The sequence below is a fragment of the Myotis yumanensis genome, unplaced genomic scaffold (assembly GCF_028538775.1).
Source record: "Myotis yumanensis isolate MYYU_CA2020_CCGP unplaced genomic scaffold, mMyoYum1.0.hap1 SCAF_7, whole genome shotgun sequence".
NCBI classification, from domain to species: Eukaryota; Metazoa; Chordata; class Mammalia; order Chiroptera; family Vespertilionidae; genus Myotis; species Myotis yumanensis.
The window spans coordinates 35,269,735-35,277,423 of record NW_027223758.1 but is presented as its reverse complement, the minus strand read 5'-3'; the positions used below and the strand labels follow the sequence as shown (position 1 = coordinate 35,277,423).

General features: G+C 45.2%; 1 non-coding gene across 1 annotated transcript; it reads left to right on the top strand.

Annotated features, from left to right (window-relative positions):
- Positions 1-630: 630 nt before the first annotated feature.
- LOC139014835 (U6 spliceosomal RNA) lies at positions 631-737 on the top strand. The gene has a single exon (XR_011472360.1). It is a non-coding gene; the product is annotated as a U6 spliceosomal RNA (small nuclear RNA).
- The last annotated feature ends 6,952 nt before the right edge of the window (positions 738-7,689 follow it).

Genomic DNA, 7,689 nt, shown 5'->3' with positions numbered 1-7,689 from the left:
TATTTTTAAAAAAAAAGAAAGAAAGGGGCACCTACCAGCAAAACCTCAGCTCCATGAGGGCTTGGAGAGTACAGGTTTGAGCTGATTATTTGGGGAGAGTAACAATGTTCATGAATCAAATCCTTAATTCATTATTTTCTATTTTTAATTAGTATTTCATTATATCAGTTCTTATATTTTTATTGATTTTTAGAGCAAGAGGAAGGGGGGGAGAGAGAGAGAGAGAGAGAGAGAGAGAGAGGTGAGAGATCTATTGGCTGCCTCCTGCATACCCCCAGGGATTGAGCCCATAACCTAGGCATGTACCTTGACTGGGAATTGAGCCAGCAACCTTTCGATGCACAGGATGACACCCAACCAAGGCGTGCGAGAGGCAGCCAATCAATGTGTCTCTCTCACATTGATGCTTCTCTCTCTCTCATTTTTCTCTTTCTCTCTTCTCTTCCCCCCTTCCACTCTCTCTAAAAGTCGATGGGAAAAATATCCTTAGGTGAAGATTAACAATTTAAAAAAAACATATACAGAACATTATAAATAGAGCACAAGTCTTCTTTACCCACCTTTCTACATCACCTTCCCCAATATTGAATTTGGCAGGTGCCTTCCAGACCTTTTAAAAATACACTTACAGTGCTCGCTTCGGCAGCACATATACTAAAATTGGAACGATACAGAGAAGATTAGCATGGCCCCTGCGCAAGGATGACACGCAAATTCATGAAGCGTTCCACATTAAAAAAAATACACTTACATATTTTATAGAGACCATAGAAAATATGTAACATTGTTTTATGTAGTTTTAGTGATACATGGGGTTTTTTACAATCTGAAACTTTTTTATGCAACAACATGTTCATAAGACTTATCCATGTTATATATAGACCAGAGGCCTGGTGCACGAATTCATGCACAGGTAGGGGCCGATAGGGCCAGGCTGGCTGGGGGGAGGGGCCACGGGAGGTTGGCTGGCCGACCCCACCCCCTGGTCATACTCCCGGTTGAACTCCCAGTCAAGGGGGACAATTTGCATATTAGCCTTTTATTATATAGGATGAGTTCATTCCTTTTAGCTCCTCTATAATATTCCATTGTAGGTACAAGTTATGTACTACTAACTTTCCTATTGGTAGACATTTAAATTCTTTCCAGTTTCTTAACATCGCAAAGCTGCCAAGAGCATGCTTGTACCTACCACCAAATCCTGTGTATTTTTCACTTTCAGAATTACACTTCATCGCTCTGCAGTGGAATGAGCACTGAATTGGGAGTCAATGGCCTTGGGGCTGGTTGCCTAGCACCTCTGAATCCTAAGCTCTATCCTAGCACAGACTCTGTAATCACTTCACCTGCCTCGTCACTAAGTTCTAGTCTCTGGCTCCTCCCAATCCACCTTAAAGCCAAGCCCTGGAGACCCAGGGGTAGTGGGACAGGCAGTGGCATTGAGAAGGGCCACAGGGGACAGCACAGAATCACGATGACCTGGAAATGAAATGCCTACAGAACTCTCCACTGATCACTCAAAAACTCCTACCCAAATTGTCTACCTGGGCATAACTGCTTGCCTCCACCTTTCTTCTTTAAAAAAAAAAAAAAATATATATATATATATATATATATATATATATATATATATATATATTTGTTTATTTCAGAGAGGAAGGGAGAGGGAGAGAGAGATAGAAACATCAATGATGAGAGAGAATCATTGATTGGCTGCCTCTTGCACAACCCCCACTGGGGATCGAGCCCACAACCTGGGCATGTGCCCTGACCGGGAATCGAACCCTGACCTCCTGGTTGATGCTCAACCACTGAGCAATGCTGGCCAGGCTCCCCTCCACCTTTCACAGTACTTTCGTGGTACTTTGTCCTACTAATATTTCAGTAATTTGCACACTGAATTTTAGTAAGTTATCTTCCTGCCTGTCTCTCCTTTGGCCTGTGAACTCTTTGGAAGCTGACAGCATGTCTCTGAATCCTCAGTGACCAAACAGGACTTGGTTCAAGTAGTAGGTATGAATCAGTGTTTGCACTTGGGCTTGAAGTTCGACGGACAACAGAGCAGTTCTGGCAGGTGGCTAGCATTAGGAGGTCCAACACATGTGTCAATCAGGGGTCCTGAAATTGTCAAAGTATATTTTGCAACATCTAAAATGGCAGGGAGGAGCCCTAACCGGTTTGGCTCAGTGGATAGAGCATCGGCCTGCAGACTGAAAAGTCCTAGGTTCGATTCCGGTCAAGGACTTGTACTTTGGTTGTGGGCACATCCCCAGTAGGAGGTGTGCAGGAGGCAGCTGATCAATGTTTCTCTCTTATCAATGTTTCTAACTCTCTGTCCCTCTCCCTTCCTCTCTGTAAAAAAATCAATAAAATATATGTATATTTTTAAAATGGCATTGAGGAGCCAGACTCCAGTTCTAGAAGGGTTGATGTCTCAATTATCTGTGATTATTTCACAAGCCACTTTAAATTTTAGGGCTCAAAACAACATTTATTTCTTACAATTCCAAAGGCTGGTAGCTAGGCAGTTTTTCCATGCGGTGTTACTGGGGTCAGTTAGGCATTCAGCTGGGGGTTTACCTAGGCTGGAACTATCAAGATAGCATCCCGGGTGGCTTGAACAACTGGGAACTGGTTGGGCCTCACTCTCTAGCAAGTTAGTTGGATTTCTTTCTCAGTAGCTCAGGGCTCCAAATGAGTAGAAACTTCCAGGTTTCTTAAGGGCGAGGCCTAGAATTGGCACAGCAGCAGGACAAGGCCAAGTCACAAAGCCAGGCCATATTCCAGGGAGAAGAAATGGCACCACCTCTTGACAGAAAGAGCAGCATGCATATCCAGGGCTGGGAGGCATTGCTGGTAACCATCTTAGTTTTCTGTTGTCGTTTTTTAATCCTCACCCAAGGATATTATTCCATTGACTTTTAGAAAGAGGGAAAGATAGAAATATCAATGTCAGAGAAACACATTGATCAGCTGCCTCCTGCACATGCCCTGACCAGGGCCCGGGCAAGGGGGAGCCTGCAACAGAGGTACATGCTCTTGACCGGAATCAAACCCGGGACCCTTCAGTCCAATGCTCTATCCACTGAGCCAAACCGGCTAGGGCTGGTGACCGTCTTTGGACACAATGTCCCACAGGACAGAAAGTCTAGGCTCTTTTCTTCCAAATGCCAGTCTTTATAGTTACCTCTATCTAGCACTTGGGGGGGGGGGGGGGTGGTGATTGGGACAAGACAGGTGGTTGGTGATGCCTGTTGGAGAGTTCCAGCACTTGTAGGGAAAGGCCCAGAGTAATCAAGAACTGCCAAGGCTTTCAAAAAGAGGGGATGGATGAAGGGAACACAGAGGCAAGGAAATGGTAGGAAGGCTCAATGCTGAGGTTCAGGACAGAGCCCCTGGCTGGGGAAGGGGCTGGAAGTATCACAGAGGTGAGCCAGAGACAGTCACGTCAGGATGAACACCCATAATCAGATTTCAGCAGGGGAAAGGGAGACCTTGCCTCCCCCATTCTGACCTGCCACTGGTCCTCTGACTCCCTGGAATTACTTCTGAGCCCGATTCTCCCATTTAGGATGAGACAATTCCTTGAGTTTCAATTGCCCCCAGTTATAGAATAAGGATATCTGTCTAGTCTTTCCTGCTAATAAATATTTGAACAGCAGTTTATTAATTTTTCTTACTCTCTGCAACAGAGACTAATTGCTATTTTACATTACACTCAACTTCTATTAGTTTAGGATTTACTTCCTCAGTGATACCACTGGCATTGGGCTTGAATAAAACATTTTAACCTAGACAAACTCATTAAATTCTTGAAGGTGAGTGGACAGAAGAGGGGGAGAACCAGCCCTAAGTTTGCAGTTTTGAGAGCAGCAATTTAAATCCATCAGGGGAGTGTCAAGCAGGGTGGGGGCCAGGGAGCGCTAGAGGATGAAGGATGGAAGCCACTGGAAGGACTTCCCTGTTCAGTTCTGTTGGGCCTCAGACCACCAGAGCCAGCCCTTTCCCAGAGCCAGTCCAACCTCTAAGCTGGCTTCTGACACCCCCAAAGTGTTCACAGCCTTGGTCCCCAATATCTCATCCTGACCCAAATACGATTCCGTTTCTTAATTCGTTCTCCATCATCCTACCTCTGACTATTGAATCACATTTTTTAGAATCTGATTTTATACCTTGTACCTGACACTCAGCACTGCTGAGAGTGATAAGTTTTCTCATCTGTAATCAAATGTTATGGCTATTATCCTATTCACCATCATTATCATTGTAAATATGCTATACCTGACCCAAGGGATGGATGCTGCTTTGGGGATTTTCCCCATCACCTAGGACACACCTCATTTGCGACTGTGACACTCTATAATGAGAACTCCTCTAGCCCAGAAGCCAACTGCCCCGCTACTTCTCTGTGACCCCAGACCCTGCCCTTGTTGGTTCTATTCCTCCCCCTCTTCCCTACAGGGCATAAGGTACATACCCATGCCCACCACATGCTGTTTGAGGGCTAAAAAGTCTAAGGAATTTCTATAGAAAGTGTTAAACAGTAGGGTGTTTGGATTTTAGAAATGCAGTCATGATAATACTCTCATTTCCCTGAAATACTTCAGACTCGTAGGCCTTATTTTTTTAGGTTCTGATCTTAATCCTTCAGCTTAACATTCAGCTGTGCTGACAATGGCAAAATAACATGCCCAAGGTCATAGGCAGGAGGGGAAAAGTATGGGAAGTTCTAATTGAACAGACTAGATTCCTTCATTCAAGGAAGCCATCTTCCCACAACAAACCTTCCAAGCATCAGTTGTGAAAGCTGCTGAACAAGCCTATAAAATGCAATAGCCGGCACTGAACACTGGGCACCAGGACAGACTTCCTCATCAGTTAAACGTCATTTTCCCTGTGGGTCTTTATGTCCTTTACTTCAGGGGCTTTGGTTAGACTCATCCCAATTGACCAGAAAGGTTGTGATTGTGTTTTATCACAAAAAAGGGGGGCATAGGGATAACCCATTTGGGTCATATAGAATGGGTCATATATCCCCCCCAAGCTTTGTCCCCTCCCCAATAAATTTTGGTTTCTTACCACCAAAAAATAAGAGGGTGGGGCACAGGGCCTAGATTCCTGACGTCCCAGGTAGCTCCTAGCCCATTTGCAGATTTGCCCAACTCCTCCCCAGCTTCAGCTGTGTAAACCAAGGGTTTACTTTAAGGGGCATATTTATGGAAGCCACAGAATATCCTTTGTGGCACACCTTTCCTGCAGAACAAGAGGTACCAACTCTCGCCTTATAATTGCATATTTCAAAGGAAAGTTTCTAGAACAGTCCAAGAGAATCTGCTGCACAGATAGGGAAGTGGCTAAATTATTTTATGTTCCAAAACACCTCACAACCCATTTTATGACTACTTGGAGAGCCAAGGGAGATAAACTCAAGGCCATTCTCACACAGAACTAGAGCCTTAAGAACACAGGAGACCTTTTATTTTATTTATTTTTTTCTTGGGATCCAATCTTTTTCTCTCTCCTTCCCTCTGGCTAGCTTCCTCTGCTCCCATTGCCACATCATGTCTACATGCCACCCCCAGAAGCAGACCTTGAGACAAGGATTTAAGTGCACATAGTTTGTTTAGGAGGTGCCCCCAGAAAATGCTGGTTGTGTAGTGGGAAAATGAGACAGGGAAAGTAAGGATGCATGATTACTCAGTTACCACTTGCAATGGAGCTTGATGCTTCCAGAGAACTCTGGAGAGAGCATGGGTCAGAGTTACCCCACCAAAGGGCCTGGGGAGCTGGGGTGTTTATCCCTGACTGTCATCATTCATTAGTGGAGGGTTGTTCTCTAGGCATTAACACTTTGACACATTGGCTCTCCCTGCATGCAGATTAAATGCCCTCAGCAGAAAGCAGCCCGATAAAAACCCTCAAGACAGAAGGTGGCAGGTACCAGGCAAAAGGTGGCAGGTCCCAGGTGTTCAGAGTAGGAGGCCTCACAATTATGGGCAGTGCATCAGTCATGACGGCTCCCTCGCCCCAGCCCAAGTGCTATGTGAATTTTCATCACTAGTGCTTGCCCTTTGTTATGGGCTAAATTATATGTCCTCCCACAATTCATACATTGAAGGCCTATGCCCCAGTACCCTAGAAAATGATTGTATTTGGAGAAAGGGTCTGTGAAGAGGTGATGAAGTTAAAATGAGGCTGTTAGGGTGGGGTCTACTTCAATCTAACTGGTGTCCTTATAATAAGGAAATTTGGATGCACAGAGACCCCAGGGATGCTCACACAGAGGAAAACAAAACAAAACATATGAGGACACAGAGAGAAGGCAGCTAACTGCAAGCCAAGGAGAGAGGGCCTTAGGAGAAACCAACCCTGCCAGCACCTTGAATTTCTAGCCTCCAGAACTGTGAGAAATAAATTCCAGTTGTTTAAGCCACCCATTCTGTGGTACTTTGCTACAGCAGCTCTAGCAAACTAATTCACCCTTCCCTAGTTCTGTTTCTCCATCCCCAGACTTGCCTCTAATTGGCTCAGTTCATCTTTTCGAGTCAGGCCACAGGTCAGAAGTAACTGAGCCATCTTTGAGTCAGGTGACCATCTCAGTCAAATCAGCTGTTTGAGGGGGGCGGGGGGGGGCGCACATGACTAGGATTGTGAGTGAGGACAGATCTCTAGAGAGGGAGCATCGCTGGGAAAGGAGCCCAAAATCTGTCTGTACCTTGGCCTTCTTGGATGGTCCTCAGAAGGGGGCCAGTCATCCGCGCGCTTGCTTTAATCTGGGGCATCTCCAAACCACTGTGTTGTCGTCCTAAAGATAGATCATCCAGGAAAATAAGTCAGCAAAATGCTGAGCATCTCTAGACACTGCTTCAGACAGCCCACACCTCAGGTCACATGTTGGTTAGTTTCCTGACTTGGAGATTGTGACCATGAAAGCCCCAAACCCTATCTACTGGGGCTGAATCAGAAGCTGAAAAGCATAGTCTGCCTTGTCTGAGAACCAGTAGGAAATGAGGCTGACAGTTAATTAGATTAATTAGGAAACCATGCCTTAAAATGTAATGTTGTTTTCATGAGCCTTTAAAGCCTATCAAAATGTTTGCCGAGCTTGATGGCTGGTAATTAACAACCTTGTAAAAATATACAAGGAAATAAGGAGCTGTCAGGGAGCTTTTGAATGTGACAGCTACCAGACACACATACAGAGCCTGGTTCTGGCCTTCACATGAACTGGGTTCAAATCTCAGCTTTGTTTGAACTTGCTGTAGCCTCAGACAAGTTCCTCACCCTCTCTGGTCTCATACCCTTATCTTTCCAATTCAAAGGCTAGAAGACCTCTAAGCCTGGAATCAGTCACACTTCTCTGCCTCTCCCTTTCTTGTGCCACAGAGCTCAGTCTTCCTGCAGGCTCCACTGCCCTGTGAGCTACGTAATCATCAAGACCTAAGTGTTCTTGCCCAGCCAGTGGCTCAGGTGGTTGAGCATCATCATCTGCACAAAGAGGTCATCGGCTTGATCCCCAGTAGCGGGGCGTGCAGGAGGCAACCAATGATGATTCTCATCTATGTTTCTATCTCTCCCTCTCCTTTCCTCTGTCTATAAAATCAATAAAACATTTATTTTTTAAAAGACCTAATTGTCTTTACAATAGGATTCTAATATGGCAGGGAGAGCATCAGCATCCCACTCCAT